The sequence below is a fragment of the Pseudonaja textilis genome, chromosome 1 (genome assembly GCF_049901715.1).
Source record: "Pseudonaja textilis isolate UNSWEBS1 chromosome 1, rPseTex1.2, whole genome shotgun sequence".
Lineage (NCBI taxonomy): Eukaryota > Metazoa > Chordata > Lepidosauria > Squamata > Elapidae > Pseudonaja > Pseudonaja textilis.
Window position 1 is genome coordinate 276,679,152 of NC_141990.1, and position 22,255 is coordinate 276,701,406.

General features: G+C 35.9%; 1 protein-coding gene across 2 annotated transcripts in view; it reads right to left on the reverse strand.

The window, feature by feature from the left end:
- Nucleotides 1-19,120, reverse strand: part of STXBP6 (syntaxin binding protein 6) — a 106,637-nt gene extending 87,517 nt beyond the window's left edge. Inside the window, exon 1 of one of the 2 annotated variants that reach the window (XM_026705067.2) lies at nucleotides 18,832-19,120. The gene's annotated coding sequence lies outside the window, so the exon portion shown is untranslated. The remainder of the gene's footprint in view (nucleotides 1-18,831) is intronic. The other variant, XM_087921848.1, reaches the window with a different exon arrangement.
- Nucleotides 19,121-22,255: the final 3,135 nt, after the last annotated feature.

Below are 22,255 nucleotides of genomic sequence, written 5' to 3' on the forward strand. Positions count from 1 at the left end.
CAGGCTCTAATAGCAGTTCTAGCAGCTGTTCAATCATTTTCAACTCCTGTCTTTTGCTAATAGTTCTCTACCATTTCTTAGACCTTTTTAGTTCCCTCAGCCCTTTCACATAACATAAGAGTTGTGGGAACTATGGGCATGGAGAGGCTATTCTGGTACAATTTGATCCAAAACTGTAGTCACACTTCCATTCTAAGCAACCTGTATTGCCTATTTTACTAATATGTTGGGTCATTCTTTCATTTGTTACCAACGTTTAAATAGATGTGCCTAGCAATGGAACCATTGATCACCCTGAAATCTAACAGCACTCAAATCATAAGTATTATTAGATAGCTAGGTTAACCAAATACATTGTCAGGGTTCCGATGGATGCCCTAATTAATTCATGAGCCTCGAGCCAAGTTTAAAAAGAAATCCAATTATTTATTAGGAGCAACATGTTGGCACTTTCCCAAGTGCAGTTCGCTCTGCCTCACATAATTTACTGCCCATCTATGACCTTGTTTCCACCCTCCTCTCAGGGTGTGTCATAAATCACATTTGCCAATGGAGCACTTTTGCAGGTTGTAGAAAACACACTTCTCTGGCTTGCTCTAGTAACCTGATATACGTGCAATATGCATGGAATGTGCTTCTGGTCATAGCAACTGAGCTTCTCCATCAGTTCTCTCCCCTCCTGCCTATGGCAACTCAAGAGCTGGCTAGAATGCTTTACGAGTTGACATACATCTTTTAGGACAGGGGTCTCCAACCTTGGCAACTTTAAGCCTGGCAGACTTCAACTCCCAGAATTCCCCAAAGCTGGCTGGGAAATTCTGGGAGTTGAAGTCTGCCAGGCTTAAAGTTGTCAAGGTTGGAGACCCCTGTTTTAGAAAGCTTGCAAAGTGCCATAGGATATGAAAATAATCATAAAAAGTTTATTAATTTCATTATGAATCTGTTTATTTTTTGATACAGCAGCACAAAAAACCAGTTTATTGCTACTCAGGTGCTTCTTGTTCTAGACATAATACTTTGTTGCCCAGAATGACTTTATCAAAAGTGGGCCCTCCATTTATCTATCTCTCTATCTATCTATCTATCTATCTATCTATCTATCTTTCTTTCTTCTTTCCTTTCTTTCATTCATTCATTCACCACTGATTTGTTTCAAATGACTCTTTTTGGAAGTATATCACATGCTGATGGAAAAGATACAGTTCTACCTAATTACAATAGCAACCTTAATACGGCATGGCATTTCTCAGCAAGAAACATACAAATATACAAGAAGTGAGCTACACTTCCAGTGGTATCAAAAAAGTATTCAACTGGTTTTAAATACATTGCTCTTTTTTCCTCTTATCTCTTGATATCTTTCCAGGAAAGCCCAGATGTTTGCATTTCAGCCAAACCTTTTTTTCCCCACTGGAAAGTAAACACAATGCATTCAAAAGCATGGGTATGTAAACATCCAGATATTTTAAGCATTTCAGGAAACAATTGCTTAAGTACATATGTTTTAAGGCATTACATATGTCATAAGTACCAAAGAGACCAGCAATTGAGGGGATTGGGAGGAGGAAGGGAATTAAAAAAAAAAGATGCATTAAATCTATGAAAAGCTGTTTTACTCACTAAGTCTATAATAAAGCACATCATATAAATGTTGGCCTCATGTTACAATCCTATATATACTTGCTTGCAAATAATTTTCCTTAAACTCTTACTTCTGAGAAATTATAGAACACAAAAAGGTAGAATATGAAGTCATCCTTGGCTCTTAGTGGTACCTGTAGTTTTCTGGGCAACTAAATGGAAATGGTTGCTATACCTTCAGGATCTTTTTTTTTTTAACTTATAGCCCTGGGATGATTTTATTATTGTTGTTTCTTTTCTTATTTTTATTCTGTTACTATTGTTATTATGGGTTTTTGAAAAATACAAATGATGCAACAATCCAGATATATAGTATATTTAAAGTTCCTTGTAATCCAGTATTTGGGGACATAATGTGACAATTATGGCATGTGCAGAAAGTCAATGCAATGTTTAAATTAGGGTTCTTTTAATTGCTCAATGTCTCACTTGAACTCGGATAAGATTTTAACTTTTTATCTGATTTATACCTAATAGCCAAGGAATATCTCCTTCCAAGTACTAACCAAGTCTGACCCTACTTAGGTTTTTTTAAGACAACAATATCTAATTATCAGTTACCTGCCATGATACAGAAATCTGTATGGATCTACAAATGTTTCAACCACAAGTTTGAAACAAAATACACAAGTTCTAGGAATTTAGCATTAAAACCAGAACAAAAATACAGCGATTTCATCTTGAAAACTTCACCTGGTTCTAAGATCTGCCATTGAGCTGTTCTGTGGTTTCTGCTTAGGCCATGATTTATTGCAACTTTTTCTCACCCTAGTCAATATAGCAACAGGGACATGTCATTGCAGATGCGCACAACCTTCAAGGGAGGCTTTTTTCCCTATCCCCACCCACCCACTGAGGATCAAAGTGTTCAGCAGCAACATTCTCTCAAAGTTTTGGAGCAGCTACTTTGGGAACTTCTGTTTGCCATCTGTGTATTTACATATATCTGGCCAATGCGCTAAGCTGCTCAAAACGGTTTTTCCAAGTCTTTATTAGACAGAGGTTCTAAACTTTAAACATGTTCAGAGGAGCACTTTACCTGCTTCATAAATCCTTATGAATGGTTTTGCATAGTCCAATTGACCATGGCATATACTGTTTTTAGATTCAATTGGATGGGTGACATGGGATATAAAGTGCTGGATTAAAGCAGCATGAATAGATACAGTTCACTGAGTGCAATTTGTCATCACCAGCTGCACTACTTTCAGCTGGACATATCCCAGCATGCCCTGAAGTTGCCACCTGTACTATAATGGACAATCTAGTAAGTGATTATCATTTCCACAAAAGATTTCTGAGTGAGCTTCTGTGGCTGGATTGAAACCTGACTCTCCCAGATCATACACCATTATTTTACCTACATCCACAATGGATTTGCTAAGAGGGTTTCAAAGATAATTTATAAGATTGCAGCTTTCATAATACAAAGCAATAATTCACCACTGTATAAAATTGCATTTTTTACTAGCTGGTCTTACAAAATGCAGGAAAAGGTGAAATACTATTTATTGTGGTAAAAGTCTGTAACACAATGTAACGAAAGTTGCTATAATCCATGGTTTTGAACTTAAACAGGAAATAAAAGTATTCACAGTGCAAGGTTAACCATTAAAACCTTGGAAAATGTTTCATCAGCAGCTCCATCAGCATTTCACACACAAAAACTATTTACATACTGTATTTCTTGTCTTATATAAACATTCTCACTATGTTAAAGTCACAAAGATGCCAGTTCATTGTTGCTTTTGCAAACTGATAACAAGGCAATTCACAGAAACATTATAGTTTCAATTACACAGCAGTATAGTTGTTTTAATTGTTACTAGTTGTTCATTGCCCAGAGTCATGTCCAGTGAGTTAAACGGCCATATAAATTTGCTAAATACATTTTTTTTTTTAGAAAAACACATCCCTCACCTTGTTGTAACACTGCCACATCACCAGCCGTTCCATTAAAGCAGGGGTCTTCACACTTGACAGCTTTAAGACTTGTGGACTTCAATTCCCAGAATTCTTCCTCCAGTCATGTTAGCTCAGAAATTCCGGAGTTGAAGTCCACAACTCTTAAACTTGCCAAATTTGAAGACCCTTGCATTAAATTATGATTTAAATCACTAGTAAAAAGGCTTGATTTAAATCATAATTTTTAAAGAGCAACTATCATCTCTGTCCCACAGTGGTTCCTCCTCTGACTTGCAGTTCACCAATAGTCCCATTCACTTTAATGGGATAGCTGGTGATGCAGTAGTGACACAACAAGGTGAGGGACGTGGCAGGGAGAAGATGAGTGGATGCCCACTAACAGGCGCTTCCATTATGGATCTGAAATGAAAGGTGCTTTTTGATATTTTATTTATAAGCTGCTTAGAAGGTTTCACCTTCATTTTTACTGCTCGCCCTTCCTCCTCACAGTTAGAGCCTGGTCGTACAGATGCATCTCTCTTCAAACAATCATACAGTTTGTAATGTACATAGATTTGCAAAACGATGGGATAAAGGAATATTCCTGAACTTTGTTTTATGATTTATCTCATGGTTACTGTGAAATTGTGTGAATGCATCAATTCAGTGCATGTTATCTCAGCTTGCAGAGCTTGGATTCACTGAATGAGTTTACCAAAAATGTAAATATTGCAGCCACATAACTAAGCTCCATTTCATGCTGAATAAACTAAATTATCAATGTATCTTAAATAGAAAACTATATTAAAATAAATTTGATAAAAATAAAGTTTAAATTTTAAAAAAATCTGATATTTTTTTATTTTTTCAAAAAAATTCATCATTTTTATCCACCCTGGTTGACAGCTTTACCAAAAATTTGTTTTCAAGTAGTGCAGGATGTCAATTGTTCAACTGTATGTTAATAGTATATACAAAGTAGGCCATCATAACTTTTGCAGTAAGCTTTGATTTAAAAACCCTAATATTTTTGTGTGAGCATAATAAGGAAGAACATAGTGGAATAAGAGCAGTTTCCAAAATAAGAGGCAATGTTAAATACAATCAAGAACAATTATTAACAGTGTAAGATTTTTGCATTAAAGAAAAACTATTCTACATTTATCAGAAATTGAATTATGTAGCAAATAAGATTCCACGTTGCTTGTAGATTTTATTTCAGGCATGAGAAATTTCTCTCGTTAAGATAGTCAATAGTGGCCAGATATAACCTTAACTCTTTTACAATAAAACTTTATGAAATGTAATTCATATCATGAAATGTGCAACACAATTATAAGAATATTGAAACATGTATACATACCCATCTCTGCTTTATGAGCTAGGTTACTTCTTTCACACAATGCAGTAAGGAATGAACAGCCAAAGGAATTTTAGTTGCTTCATGAGAACCATCTAACACTATAATAAAATGTGTTTTTTCATGTATCTGGATTTTTATTTATGCCTTTATGGGTGTTTTGTAAGGCTAATACATTTAAAGAAGTAACAAGAGTAAAGATAGCAGCTGTTTCTTTTTTATCTATCTAGGCATATCCAAGCTCAGTTTCAGATAAAGGTATTTCAAGACAAACTAAGAGGATCAGGACATAAACATAGAATGCAAAGTTACTAAAAAGAGGACTTATAGAATCATCTATAAATCATTCCATTACTTAAACGGATAATGTGCAAAAAAAGGAATAATTGTTCACATATATAATAAAGACCATTTTATATTACAGATGTTATTCCTATGGTGTGAAAGATTCTTCACTGCAGAATGAATAACGAGCAAGTACCTTTTCTATTACTGCTTTGTGAGATACTGCTAAAGCATCACAGCCATGGCATTTACTTGGCTTTCTCCCAACATCCCAAGCATGAAACTGAGATAAAACACCAATATCTCAGTTTCTAGAAATGGCAGAAAGCCAAACATGGGGGAAAAACCCAACTGCAACACAGAATTCAAGCATCTCCTTATTCTGAAGGATGAGGGTAGGAAACTGTTTAAAGAAACCCAATGAGCATGGGAAGACAATATTCTTATTTCGTTCCATGAATTTATAGTGACAGCAATCAATTGACATTAAACTTCTTAATTTTTAAATAAAGGGCTCAGAATGTCTTTTATCTACAGTGCTGTTAATAAATCCTTCTAAAGAGGATGAAGTTGGAATGGAAACCTGACCATACAATACTTAGATTTAGCTGCTGTTAACTTACACATTGTTTACAGAATATTTGGTCATTCTGTTTCATCAGTCATGAGGTAGATGTATTTTGCTTACAGCATATTTTGATGAGTAATGAATATGATTTCATGTGGATACAATGCATCCAGCTATTTCTCAAGTCACATACAGTGTATGACACAGAAGCTGAATTCAGTAGGTCAGAAGTAATAGTTCATACAAACAATTGAGAAAGACCAATAAATGATGACAGATTAGCACGTGAGCATAATTCATTAAGTAAATATTAGAAGCATGAAGCCATCATCTTGCTTTATTATCCAAAGCAGTTTTTGCTGTGACTTTTTAAACTCTTTCCAAAACGGTCCTACATCAGAATGCAAACTGCAACAAACAAGAAGCCAATTGACCTAAGAAAATTTGATATCACTTTTTTAAAAAACTAAGGTTTTATTGGCTTACGATAATCCTCAGATTACAACAGCAATTGGTACAAGGATTGCTGTCGCTAAGTGATGCTATCATAAAGCACAATATCATACGAATGCATCGCTTAGAAATAACAATCCCAACAGTTCTGTCTGTCATTGAAACACGTTATTAAATGGCAAGAGGCAGAAGTCCCAGGTTAAAGAGTTTGGGGGCAGGGATGGGAGGGTACTGCAGGCAGGCAGGCTGGTGGGAAGAATGGATTGGCTGGAAAGGGAAGTGAGCAAGTGAAGGGGTTGCTGCAATACTATATGAGTATAGCTGGATGGATGGACACTATGGAGTACTGAGGGCAGGTTCACATTATGGAGTATGAGATATTTGCAACAGACTTAGAGGCGCAGACTTGTGACTTTCCGTCTTGTCAACCTTGTCATTGACTTTGCTTGTGGGAAGCTGACAAGGAAGGTTGCAATGGCATAAATGGCAATCATATGATTGCAATTCACTGTGACATTGTAATCACAAGCCAGGTGTCTGAGCATCCAGATCAGAACCAGGTGTGGGGTGACTGTGCCAGCTGCAACTTCACAGATCAGTCACCCCTGGGCCACTAGCTACTACCAGGCCATGGACTATTCAGAATATTGGCCCATGTGAGTGGCTGGCTGGAACATGCATCATGTGCATGAAGCTCAACTTGCATGAGCGGCGTGGCAGTGGGCACTTCACACACCAGCCCACCGCTTGTACAAATTGAGCTGGGTGCATGCACGTCAACCCACCCCTTGTGCAAAGGCTGTATCACATCATGCATCAGCCTACCACTCGCAGAGCCCAATTCCTCTCCTCCACCTCAGCTGGGCTTCCAAGCTGCAAAGGTTGCGCATCACTGAAGTAAAATATGAATTTTCAATAATCATGTGTAACTGATCTTGAATAAGAGCACGAACATAGTGACCACTATAAGATGCTTCCCAAATGCCTAAAAGAAGAGCAGAAGCATTACATGATTTGCTAACTGCAAAGGAAGAAAATTATTTTAATTCCTTTTTATCTTAGTACTATATGTATATATATTAAATGAATAGGCACAGAAATCTAGAAGCTATTCCATAGAAGGCAGAAAGATCCATTGTCTGATAAAAATCAATGTCTCAGTGTGCAACAAAATATTTTGAAAAGAATCTTTTGGGAAGATATACTTTATTGTCCAAAACTTCATGTGAATTAAGTGTGAGGTCATACTTTGGAAGACATCCAACTGGTGTCTAGTACTGGCTGTGTATGTGTCTGTGAGAGGAAAAGAAGGAGAAATTTAGTGGTTTACAGATTCAAATAAAAAATTAAAGAATTTCAACATGTTTGCTCAACATAGAAGTTGTCTGAAGCTACAAAATTTTTCTTGTTTGTTTTGGATTATTTTGTTGTTAAATTACACTGATTTTGGTATTATGCTTTATGCAAGGCACTGAGACACTGGATTGCGGCAAGGAAGATATCTGGTTAATACATAAATAATGTGCCAACTGTGACATTTCATGGAGATGTCAGATACAGACACTGACATTTCACTGATATATCAGATGCAGCTACTGTGACATATAGCTTCCTCATATTCAACTTAGACGTCTCTGAATAAAATATAGGCTTGTTTTTAAAAACCAATTAAACACTAAAACTGAAACAACAAATAGATAACATGTTAAATAATTCTGTTTTCTAAAGGAGGATGTGTGAACTGCAAAAAGAGAAATAGATACAAATGTAATAATCTTACAAGTTGTAATTCTCAGTTTCCTGTTATACCTGTATGCAATAACTGCACATTTTCAGTATCACTAAACACTGTTAATGCACACAAATCTTTTTTATTTTGAAAATGAGTTCTTAATGACCAAAGAATTCAAAATACGTTCAGTATCCCACTTGATTGATAATCTAATTCAAGTTGCTATACAGTTCTCCATTACTCTCAGTAAGGGTAACTTCATCTGATTTAAGCCCAAAAATCTAGTCTCAGAAAGCAATCATATACTAATTAAATCATATTTATTTAGAAGCAATATATAAGGCACCTGTCAAATTCTAAATAGTAAGCAGCTGCAAAAAAACAGTGTCTGGTTATCCCATCTTAACATACATAGGTGTTAAAATGAAAAATGAGCCGGGCTGCTGTAGAGATCAGCTACTTCTGCAGAAAAATATTGCACAATTAGCTAAATCAGGAAATGTTTCTTAATATTATCGAGTATAATATGAACTGCTAGAAGGAATGTTTTCTCTATCAGCTCTCCTTTTCATTTCCAAAAGGCAAACTGTACAATGGAAGCTAAGCAGAAAGAAAAGAAGGAAGACAATTGACATTGTCAAGTTTTTCTTGGGGAGACTGTGACAAGTTTCCTTTTATGAGGAAATATACTCCACATATTGGAACAAAATATTGGTGTAACTTCTTCTTTTTGTTTTGTTTTTGTACAGCTTAAGTTGTTGTTGGAAAAAAACAGAAGTCTGAAGAATCCATTCTGTTCTTTGTTTTATTCTTAAAGTAGGCTATTAAATTAAGTAGAACCTTGTGAATAATTATATACTAGATTTTCCTTACCTCATGTGGTGAAACATTAAACTATAAGCATGCTAACAGATGAAACATAAATCAACATCCTTGTATTTCCCCCCCATCTCTCCTCGCCACAACTAGTTTGATGATGTTGTAAAAAATGTTCCAGGAAATAATACATCAATCAACTTGTTTTTTAAGATACTGTTTTCTTAACTACTTAGAGCCTTTTTGAATTAACATTTAGATTGTTCAAAAGAAAGGCTAAAGGATTCTGCCAGTCCCCAAAAGAATTTCAAAACCTTCATATAATCTCTGGATTCACATATTGACTTAAGAATGTGCTAGCATTCTAGAAGAAAGAAACACAGTAGTCTAAATTTAAGCACTTGTAGAAGTAAAGATTTCAATACTACTGCGATAAAGTCTCTAATGCATTGGCTTGCATGGGTCCCATTGAATAAAGATGAGTTATCTTTAACATTATTACTACACAGAGAGAGGGGGTGTGTGTGTGTGTGTGTGTGTGTGTGTGTGTGTGTGTGTGTGTGTAATTCTTTCCCTAGCTTGAAAAGTTACAAAGGGTATTTTTAAAAATTATAAAAATAAATATGAGATCACCTGGTTATTCTTTTAAGAATATTTGTGCTCAACAGCATTTCTTGACACATAACTAGATTTATTAGAAAGCTTATTTTGGAATATGAAATTATTAACAAATTCCTGTAAAGGTAACAATTATAGGGTGAAGCAACATGAAGGTGAATGGGTATTATTAAAGAACGTAAGTCCAAAGTTTTGATTACATAATAGTAAGTCCTTTTCTTTCAGAACCAAGGACTGAACTGCCATTTACTTTTCATTCAAAGATATACCTTGACAAAATGAACAAAAAGCCAAGCTGATCTAACATATGTAAAGCTAACACTACCACCCTTCAACTCAGATGAGACAGCAAGCCAACACAGGAATTTTAAAACAAGACACATTTTATCCTAGTGTAGAATTGGCTGTTGAACAAACCTGGTGAATTGTACCTGAACATTTGTAATACAACTTTATCATTCCTCCTTTCCTAACATGCCTTGTGGCAATATTTTTATTAGCTAAATTCGAAATAAAGAAACAATTCTATATTTTTAAGTATTGAGAAGCACATTCAAAATACGCAGTTACGGAATGTATAACCATAATTTCCATTATGGAAAGGTCCACATGTGAATCTATATACAATGTACACATATATTAATGTCATGCATATATTAATGCCATTTGATGGCTTGCTGGCTGTTTTCTATATTGGAATCATAATTCTAATTATTGCAGAAGCAAAAAGGAGAATATTTTTGACATCTCAAATAGTTCATTTCATATACTATCACATAAAAATATAATAGCAAATATATGAAAGACGTAAAAGAAGTCTGGATAGGAACAAAGTAAAACATAAACACAAAGCAATAATGTTTAATTATTATGGAGAAAACATTGCTTATGTTACTGTGAAACTTTAGAGAATTGCTAGATAATTAATGCTGTTTGGTTTCCAAGATTCTCAAAACAGAACATGTGATTGCATGTTAAAAGTTTCTGCTTTCCTTTGACTATATTCAGACATCATGCTAGGCAAAATGTTTAAACCCCTAATAAGTTGCCCAAAGATATAAGCAACTGGATAGCTTTAGAAAATAAATGAATGAGTCACAATTCCAATTATCTTGATATAACCATTCTGGCCTGGTGAATATTGAAAGTTTAATTCTGAGCTAGCAAATCACTGCCCTACAAAAATTAACATTAAAGCCTTGACTTTAAGGCCAATAGTATCATAACTGGTCAAAAAGCCCAAACCATCAACCTCTAAAAACATCATAATCACTGAACCATAATATTGAACTTAAAACCAATTTATATTTAAACGTAAATAGCCTGACACATTTATAGCCCCATAGTTACACTACTGAAAGCTTGAAACTTTAAGTAGCTGATTACTACAAAACTTCAAATCTTACTAGATTCTATTACTGTTAAACACTGTACTTATAAAATATATTATTCATTTCTTAAAAACGTTATCCATGTACCAGCCTACTTTCCCTTATAGCCTCAGAGCAAGGAGATATGGATATTGCATTATGTTATGTATACAGGGTTTTATATGACATTCAGCATCCCATTCTTGAGGAGAATTTCTCTATTTTACACAAGTATTTTGGGTTATACCACCAGAAAGCACTATATGAATTGGGATTTCTCAGATTTGGATAGCCAGATATTAGTTTATGGATTCAAACCCTCTAATGGGAATTGAGCTTATTGATCCTTGGACTTTAGATGAGTACATACAGTACTAGAATTCTTGATTTTAAGGGAAAATAAAACTGAATATTGTATAGTCAAATATGTATCTTAAACTTCAAAGAACTTATTTCAATAACCCTAGAGCAACAATTACGTTCGTCTAACCAATAAAATTGCTCAGATCTGTTCTTAGTTGGAGACCAAGCATGTTGCAGGTCCTTCAAGGGTGTCTGGAGAGCAGAACTTACCCAGTTATCTGGGAAAATTTTGATCCTGTTGGACCCAAGGAAGTGTGAACAGAGTCAAGGCACCTAGGAAGTGGCATGCGGGTGGGTCCTAGTAATGGTCAATTGATCTTGAGAGAGGGGGTATTTCTAGCACTATTTAAAGAGGTACTGGTGTGCCCTTTTCTCAAGAAGTCATTTCTGGACTCCACTGTTCTGGATAATTTTCATCCAGTCACCCATCTCCCCTTTCTAGAAGTGAGATAAGTCATTCTATGGTTCTAGAGTAGCAGTCCCTAACCTTCCCAGCTTGGTGGCTCAGCATGCTGGTGTGTGTGTATGTGAGAGAGAGAGAATGGCAGGCGGGTGCACAGTTCCATTTGTGCAAGCTACCAGCAAGTACATCCTCTGCTTGCACGAATAACACTTCGTGCATGCTTGCCACTCATGCAAGTAGCACTTTGTGAATGTGGCCATGGCCAGAGATTGGGGGACCCCTACTCTACTGAATCCTGAATAACGTAATTATCTGGACTCCTTCCACTCAGATTTCAGAATTACCTCTGAGAAGAGTGAGGTGGAGATAACACATCATATTCTTTTGTCTTGTCTTTAGGAGCTGGGGGGTATGGTTTTGTAATCAATCACTGTTGATTGGGTCAAAGAGGTCCATTCTGTGGCCCCTGCTTTGTGGTACCATAGGGTTCAGTGTTTTCTCTGCTTCTTTTTGGCATCTACATGAAGTCAGGGATAAGATCCAGAATGGACAAAAAGATTTATAGTATAGAACAAAGTAAGAATTTGAAGTACAATTGTACATTCATGAACATACGATTGCTAAAATGTTGCTAACTTTTTTTGTTGTAGCTAAAAATGCTAACTTTGTTTGAAATTTGAAACAGAAAGAATTTGTTAAAGAATCTATGATAAAGTAGGCTAAGAGGGTTTTTTTGAGTTATAATATACAGATGGATTAATGAGAAAAATATGGCTAAAAGTGTTGAAATTTAATTTTTGTTACCTCAAAGATAATTATTATAAAACAATATATTATTGGTCCATGTGCTAGAGAATTATCTGGAAAGTATAAAGGCAATTCAAATGTATATTGGAAATGTGAACCAGGAAATTTTTAGTATGCCAGGTAGAACAACTAGAAAAATTTAGATTCAAATAATACATTGATACAGAAGATTTTAAAGATTAATATTCAATTGAAGTCAGACTTTTTCTTATAGAATAAAAATATATAATCATAACAAATACAAAATAATCATAGATTATTTCAATATATGATTACTGTGGCCGGATTATAAGCACAAAAGGAAATTTGGCACTAGATACTATGGAGGAATGGTTGGTGAAACTGACAGATCTTCTTGCCAGGATGAATAAAACAATTTTGTTGATTAGGAAAAAAAACTCATCATTTACATTTATTGGAACCATTAACCCCTTACAGCTTTTGTGTAAAATTAAAAAAATGAATATGATTTTGATGATTAGATAAGACAGATTATACAAACAGGAGCATGAAATTAAGAGGTGGTTAAAATATAATTATACTTATAACTCCGCAGAAGAATATTGGAAGTCACTTCTTTGTTTTTTCTTTAGTGTTCTTTCCTTGCACTTTTTGCTTTCTTTGTTTCCCTTTTTCATCTTTCTTCCTTAGTGTGTATTCCTTTGTTTTAATTTTTATCTTTCTCTTTAAAAGTTTTAATAAAAGTCATGTATTAATAAAGAATATATCAGATCTCCAAAAATATTTAGGTAACCCGTTATTACTAAGATAATCGGAAAAACTAAGCTCTTCACAAAGAGCCTGGGTTATCCCAGGCAACTGTAAAGAGCTGAATAAAGCAGCAAGGACTATAGTCTAAGGTAATAGAAGCAAATTTTTAGAATACTTACTCTGAATGAATTTAAATATCCAGGGCCAGATGAACTAAATCCTAGGAAACTATACTGCTATGTGAGAAAGACCTTGGGAGATGGGATAAAGAAATACTGCCAGGGAAAAGTCAGATAAAAGAAGGCATGGCCCAGAGCTGGATAATGGATGGAGAAAGAGGTTCAGAAAGGACTCTCCTTAGCTTCTCTAATTGTAAAGGATCTCAGAGGATTATTATTATTAAATATTATTAAATATTAATGATTAGTTTGAAGGTTTGAATCCCTAGCGCTGTGTAACTGAGTGAGCTGTTTGTTACTTGTCCCAGCTTCTGCCAACCTAGCAGTTCGAAACATGTAAAAATGCAAGTAGAAAAATAGGGACCATTTCCTTTGGTGGAAAGGTAACAGCATTCCATGAGCCTTCGGCATTTAGTCATGCTGGCCACATGATCACAGAGACATCTTCGGACAGCATGGGTTCTTTGGCTTTATAAAGGAGATGAGCACCAACCCCTAGAGTTGGAAATGACAAGCATGTATGTGCAAGGGAAACTACCTTTATTAAATAATTAAGTTATTTAATTTATCATTAAATAAATTTAGTATTGCCAAGACTTGGAAGATTCTGTTAATGTAGCTTTACAATAAAGTAGAATTTGCTTATCTGGCTATGTTGCTCGTCTGGTCTACCTGATAAGGGGACAGATATTAAAGGAATTCATGGATATTCTGCCTAGATCTTTATACAATACTTTGGGAGCTTCTGCAGAAAAGCAAGAAAGAATAATTGGCTACACTTAAGTTTTCCAAGATGTAAGAGAAATACAAACTTAACAACTTTATGCTTCAAAATTAGAAGTTTTATTGTACTGAATTAGGCAATATTGGTAAAAAAGAAAAGGTTAAAAATATCAATGACTTTCAGGCTGAAAAAAATAATACCACCATTCAGTCTAATTGAAAGTTACCCATACAGCATATTATGACCATGCATCACATCAGAAATCCCACAGAAAATTAAATATTTTTATTTAATAGTAAAAAAGTAAGTATCATAGGTATGAATAGAGACTTCACACTATTGGCTGTCTAAAATATTAGCACATTCAATAAGCTTTCCCCCCCCATAACTCAGAATGAAGGCTTTCCATACTGTAAGAGAAAAGTTATCAAAAAGATTAAAGTGAAGACTAAGAATTTGTATCTTGCATAAATCAAGAAGCTGACTTCATTTAAAAATTAGTTATTTGCTAGTATCAAATTAAATACTGTACAAATCTTTTTTTTTTTTTTTGCTCAGGTACATGATGGGAGTATTGAGACAGTGACTGAATAACATGAGATTTTATAAAGCAAGGAAATTAAAAGTAATTAACATTCCTTGCAATCCTTTGAGGACAGGAAATCACGTGTTCATCTATCCTGCTGCAGTATAATGTTGGAGCTTCTGACATCACAACATAGCAAATTATTCTGATTTTGTCCTGTTTAAGTGGTGACTGCTTTATATCCAAAATACCTTTTCTTTGTCTGATCAAAAGGCATGGATTTGCAGATTTACTAGAAGCATAAACCTACTATCAATAATATCTGAATTAAATTAAATTAGATAACATTCAGGAGATATTAAGTGGGATTTATAAAGTCTTCCAAGATACCAGCTTGCTCCAAATGTTATGATTTATATAAATTAAAATAGTTTCTCTAATCAAAAGCATAAAACATGGTTGAAATTCTGACTGAGTTTACACAACAGACTAATCTAGACTGACAACATAAAATTCCAGGGGCAAACAATTTGTTTTTATAGTTGTGGCTGATATATTGTAAACTGCTTTGAGAATGTATTAACACAAAAACCATTACAAGACTACGCCATACAAATAATTCCTTCCGAGCAACAAAACAATTCCCAAATCTAACACTTCAAAAGGAAAATTGATCAGTCCAGAAACATAGTATGTATGATGCTATATTTCACACACATACAGAAAGATATAAATGGAGGAAGGGAGGGAGGGGGAAAGGGGGCTGTTCTAAATTCATTCCAGGAACAACCTAAAATGGAAGAAACTATTGCTATCTAGGAGCTCCTGTCTGCTCCTACCCTTGAAATGCTCAAGAATTAGAATTGTATAGAACTCTAGGACTTTCTAACTACAAAGGAGAACATGCCAGGAGGAGACAACAAAATATATTTAAAAAGGTGTGCATGTTATTCTTCTCTTTCACTACCTCTCAACAGTGCTTCTATTGTTCTTGCCCTAGGACGGTTCTAAAATGTGTGTGTGTGTGTGTGTGTGTGTGTGTGTGTGTGTGTGTGTTTAAGAGTTGCTTATCAATTGTCTGTAACAAATACAGTACAGTGTACCTATAATTTGGCAGATGATTTTATAGTGCTGATTTGATTAGCTCAGCTTATGGGACTTCAGAGGCCTATGCATTACTTCAAACTTGTTATGTAACTATTTTAAAAATAATTATGACAAGTATTGGTTTCACATTATTATACACTCCAAAGCATATTTTTGGAATTGAATACAAAACATGGCATAGCTATAATACTAAACTGTAAGAATATTGTCAAATGGCTAGTTTCAGAAGGCAGATTAACTGAAATGCAAACAAATAAACTTTTTTTAAAAAAAAATACTTTATAAAAGCAACAATAAAACATTTCCAACAATGTTAGGATTGGTTTGAATGGAGGATAAACAAAACACAACAGAAAGAGTCTGATGCAACTTTTGTGCTAGAACAGCCATTATCTAGAATAAACTCACAGCACTCCTAAAGGTCTGATCAAGGAAAATGCACCATTATTCAAATCACTTTAAAAATGTCAACTATACCTTATGCATACAGCCTTCTAGGTATTTACTTATATTTTAAACATTCAAATGTTTCTCAACCAAATGAAAAATCAATAGTCACATTCCACTAGAACTATTTTATCTGAAGAACCAAATACAGACTAAAATCTAACCATATTGAACAGATGTCTGCCCATGCAGAGGACTTTTCCCTTCCTTTATTTCCCAGATGTGCTCTGGATGATTTCCCAGCAGGGTTTGGATAGTAAATTGTTCCTGCACCTACTGATACAATACTAACTGGATGCAACTCACGAAGTTTACATCATGAGATATTCATAGAACCTTTAGGGGTCCTAAAATTACTAAATAATATTGAAGTAGAATTATAGGCCATAGTCTTTCCACCAACTATTGGTTCTTTTTTGTATTAAAATAAACATTGCCTGAGAATAGGAAAATACAAAGTTTTCCTGCAAAAGGTTTGCACAGTTTAGGCTAAATTCCAACTGTATTAACAATTGAATGCATTGAAAAGAGGCCTTTTCCTATACTTTAACTGGAACTTTTTTTGATCTTTTAGAGGCTACCTTCCTAAAATGTGTACTTGTTTTTTTTCTTAAGAAACTTGTAATTTTTTTAAAAAATAACAGCCCTTTTTAAAGCAATGGTTTCCCAGCTAAGATGCTGACTTAAGAAATATGAAATACAATCATAAGGGTGGAATAGATTAGGGGTACAAAACTGATTTGCCTGTTTAAGCAATAGAAAACAATACACAGAAAATTAGGGGAAAAATGATAGCAATTGGTAATTACATCAAATGGCAATCAGTTGCTGAAATTATTTTCAAGACTCCACAGGCAATAGATCTGAAACTTGTCAGACAAGAAAAGAAAATCATTAAAAAGTTCAAGACTTTAATCTGTTACCCTTTTATTGATGGATCGAAATCATTGGGTATGATTTTTACTGTTAACTTCAAGATACTCATTGCAACTCTTGTATGTTGATAGAGCTTAAATATTCTAAAGTTCTATCTAAATATATATTTAATATTATTAAAATAAATTACTTTTATAGTTGCTGACTAGGCTTTGATAAGAAAAACAGATACACACACACACACAATTTTAGGGAGATCCAATCTTCATACTAAAGCAAAGAAACTATATGTCAGGAAATATTCTCAGGATTATTCTCGCACTTCAACTAGAATTCTTGGGAAAATTTTAAGAAATATATATTTGAATAAAAAATTATAAAATAATAGCAACCTGTTACTGAGGGAAGTAAAAGAATTAAATTGTAAAAAAACTGAAAACTTAAGACTGAGAGATTCATGATGATAAATTCTGTTTTGATAGGAAAGCTACCAGAGCTTTTCTGCTTTTCAATGTATATGCTTTTATTTTTAAATCTTTGAAAAAATATTGAAGTGTAATCTATGGCCAAATTACTCTTCTTGACTGTTAACTGTGCCATGATGGGATATATTTAAAAAATGGACATTTATAGTTAACACATTAGGATATATCTGCTAGCACTAATTACAACTGCAGTCATTAGAAGAATTGAAGCATAGGCTTTGGAGTACTGGAATTACTGATGGATTTCTACCCCATCTTGATTATTATTTCAAAACAAATTCTAGTGCTTCCATCAAGTTAAGTGTGTTTTGATCTCGGGCTTAAAATAAAACATTACAAGAATGAAAAATCTAGCCACTAGAGGAGGGAGTGGGTGCAAGGAGCATCCATTTCTGGACTGCATAAGAACGCTTGGACCATTTCCCACTATACAGGCTTTTAAACCCCACAAGTCCAGCATCAGGCAAACTGGCTAATAGATTTTTGGAGAAGGACGAAAGAGAGAGCCAGGAGACAGAAACAATGCGGACAAGACAGAAAGGAGTGCAACTTCTCCCATTAAACTGAATGAAGCTCGCGTGGCCAAACTGTTCAATTCAGCAGCGCTCTGCAATAAACGAAGGAGTCGGAAGGGAAGGAGAAGAGGCGAAGCGCCAAGAGGCGCGTTCAGGGCATGAGCTGCCCCGTTTTCCAATCCGGCGATGAAGCCGCTCGCTCTGTTTAGTCTTTCCGAAGGCAGCCTCCGCTGAGTTTGCCACAAGCGCTTAGTAAAATGGAGGCGATTCAAGCTTCACTCCTGGAGTTTTTTTTTTTTTTTACCTTCTCCTCCTCCATCGCCGTGCAACTCATATTTTACGCAGTACAGAACCGAACATCTCTCCGGCCATTTGAAAGCTATTTAATGAATGTGTGCCAGCCCGGTGAACTTTTTTTTTTCTCCCCCAACGCAAAATATATTGAGATTCCGATGCAGCACAGATGCGTGTATGGATGTCTTTATGCACCAGTATCATAAGCAAACCCGGGAAAACGATTAGATCTCTCCCTCCTCCAGAGTATCATCCCGTGCAGGTCTCTCCTTCTCAGGAGGCGACGGGACGAGCTTTCGCGCCAGGCTTCAGACGCAAGACACTCCCCTCCCTTTTCTCTGCGCGTCGACAGCCCACGGTTGGTCTTAACTCCAAACCCCGCGCTCTCTTCACTCGCTCCACGAGAGAACCGGCCCCGGAGAAGCGAACGGAAAAGTCGCGGGTAGGTCTCGCCCACCTAATGCTCGCGGTTCCCCGCCTCGGCGAACCTAGCCCGGTTCTTTCGGCACCAGCTCCGAACTTGGGGGCGAGTTGCGCGGGAAAAGAACAGAAAGGCTCCACCAGCGGGGGAAGAGATTGCCGAGTCCCGGCGCTTTGGAAAAAGAGAAACCGCCGTACGTCGAAACTACCTTCAAGCGAGACCTACCTTCCCAACGCCCCGTTCCGCAGCTCCGGACTCTTGCCTTCTATGGTTCCAAGGGAAACGACAAGACCAGCACGCGAGGGGCTCGCCCACAAAACAAACAGTAATTAATCAGTCAGACCCATGAGCCCAAGGCGGGAAAAAAAAAAAACCTCTTTGCCGCCTTCTTCTTCCTCCTCCTCCTCCTCCTCTTCTTCAACGCTCCTCTAAGGCACTTTAGCGGGAGCGGCTTCTTACTGCTCTTTCCCTGCCAGCAGAGTGGGGCTACCCAGCTGTGAGCCAGCGGTGGGAAGAGGAGCGCCACGTGCCTGCGCGGAGCCAATGGAAAGAGGCAGCCGCGGAACCATCCTAGCTCTGCCCTTCCCTTCTTCTGCCGTCCCATGTGATCAACCTCGAGAGCTTAAGTTCAGGTTTGGGGACCGACCTGGAGGAGGAGGAAGTGTGGGATGAGTTAGCAATACCCGTGGCAGTTGTTGCGGGTGGTTGGTTCTCCTCGCGAGTGAGAAGGGCCCTTGGAACAAGAAAGGAGGTGGAAGAGGAGGTGAATGGAGGGGTGGGTTAAGAAACGGAGGGAAGAAGTGGAACAGGTCGTCCATGTATGTGATTTTCAGTGTGTGATCAAAGGTCTGGGAATTAAGAGAAGTTGCGGTCCGCCCCACCTGAGGAGCACTAGATTGTTTGTGAACGCCAAAATCTTTTGGCGTATTATCATATTCAAATTGTAGGAGTTTGCTGCAATTCTGGCTTTATGCCTCATTATGTATCATTAATTTACTTAAAATATAGGGGTGCGTGAAGATTGGAGTTCTACTACTGCAAGCCTCCTTGAAGTACTACTACTTCCCTATCAAGTGTATGTTGAAATGAGTAGGTGAGGAGAAGGCTCTTCAAAGAGTTGCAAATGGGGCAGCTCCTTACTCTGTCCACAAACCGGATTTGCAAGATTCTTCTCTGATGGGGGGAAGTTGGGCAATTTTAATTGTAGGTGAAAAGAAGGCATAAGAATAAAAAATACCTGACTTTTATACAGGTGTAGTTGTTGTTGAGCCCAACATTTTATGTTACTAAGTGAAACATTTGTTAAATCAATTTTGCTCCATTTTATGACTTTTCTTGCCACAGTTGTTAAGTGAAAAACTGCAGTTATTAAGTAACACAGTTGAGTGAACCTAGCTTCCCCATTGACTCTGCTTGTAAAAAGGTCGCAAAAGGTGATCACATAGCCCTGGGACACTGCAACTGTCATCAATACTAATCTGTTGCCAAGCAGCTGAATTTTGATCATGTCATAAGGATGCTTACAACGGTTGTGTGAAAAGCAGTCATAAATCACTTTTTTCAGTGCTGTTGTAACTTTGAATGGTCACTAAATGAATTATTATAAGTCGAGGACTACCTGTACATGTAAGTCACTCACTTTAAATAAAACCTAACACAATTTACACAATATAACTTAGTGTATGTTTCTGTTAACAATTAAGATTTCAAATTCTGCTTGGTACTGATAGCGACTGGTTGCTGTTCCAGGTTTGTGTAAAAAGTGTCAGGTTTCCAAGTGGACTTGACACAAAGCTTATGTAACCAACAATAGTAATATTAAAGGCAATTGGGCAGACTTGTTAATTGGGTGATCTTGTTAATCATTCACTACTTGGCATGTCACACAAACCTGCACAACATTAAGAGTTTTTCAGAAAACTCTGAAAATATTGTTTATTAATAGCAGAAATGCAGACCTGCTCAGTTCTCAAATACTTGATGCTTATTGTGGCTAAGTAGTTTTTCTATTCTCATGTATAGTCTGTGTATCTAGTTTTATTCATAAAAATATAGCTTGTGAAAAGTATTCTAGGCTTTGAGGTATGAAATAAATTATTAAATAATTGATTAACTGAAGAACAACATGTTTCACTTGAAGGTTATAAAATACAAAGATAAAATAAAATCTAGAAATAATTCAGAAAATCTTATAATGAATACAAATTATAAAGGAAGAAAGTTAAAACAACATTAAATGGTACTATTCTAAAATGGAGTAAAAATCCATTTGCAGAGGAAAATAAACCCCTGCAAGACAGGATAAAAGTGATATACATAGGTAAAATATGTCAAAACACTGGGAAAACTTAAAAAATTGCTTGCACATTAGAGCAATTCCAAATTCCAAGGAATACATTTATAGTTAGGATACCAAACCGAGTTAGCTAAAATCTGCCAGACTTTAGTTTCTGCAAATCTGTTTAGCTAGATTCTATACATGCAAGTATAGATATGTAGGGAAATATCCTTTTAAATATAATAGTCATCCAACTATAACAGTGTGATAACTCTTTATAGCTTTAGACTATGCTCCAGGGATTTCTCTCAAAAATTCTATATATATATATATATATATATATATATATATATATATATATATATATATACTATACACACACACACACACACACACACACACACACACACACACTTTCCAAACAAATATCCAGCCTTTATTGCCAAATAAGATGTTTACTGGTAGTTTGTTTTAGTTTCAGGGAATTTGTTATGCTGTTTGGTTAATTTTGCTTTGTATTATACATAGAAGCCATAGTACCAATTTTGATCTTGAAAAAGCTAAGTAAAGTTGGATTTAGTGAATACTTGAATGGGAGTTCATTAGGAAATTTTAGGATTGTAGGCTCAACTATTGTAATAACTTGAGGGGTGGAACTTATCAGAATAAAACAAAGGCAAAATGCTTTACAGATAGTCCTCAATGTATGACCACAATGGAACCCAACATTTCCCCTCAAAATGACGCTATAGAGCACTGCACACCAGAACAACTAGACACAACAGTTTTTTCCCGAAAGCCATCACTCTACTAAACAAATAATTCCCTCAACACTGTTCAACTATTTACAAAGTGTACACTATTATTACTGTTAATCTTCTGATCACTTCTTATCACCCTTCCCCTCCCACTTGTGATTGTAGGACTGTAACATTGTTGCTTGTATCCTTACAATTTATATTGACTGTTTCCTAGTATGATTTGATTGTTGATTATACCCTACGACTATCATTAAGTGTTGTACGTTATGATTCTTGATTCTTAACGAATTTACCTTTTCTTTATGTATACTGAGAGTATTTACACCAAGACAAATTCCTTGTGTGTCCAATCACACTTGGCCAATAAAGTATTCTATTCTATTCTTTGCTAAGCAAGACAGTTTCCCCAGTTTACAACCCTTGTCGCCATAGTTCTGAAATGAATCACAGCAGTTAAGTTAGTGAAATGGTTAAGTCAGGGGTGTCAAACTCAATCGTGTCACATGTCAGATTGTGACATATCTGAAATTTTTGCCTTCATGAAGCGGGTTGGGCATGGCCTGCCTGGGCCCTATACGGCCCATGGGCTGCCAGTTTGATAGGCCTAGGT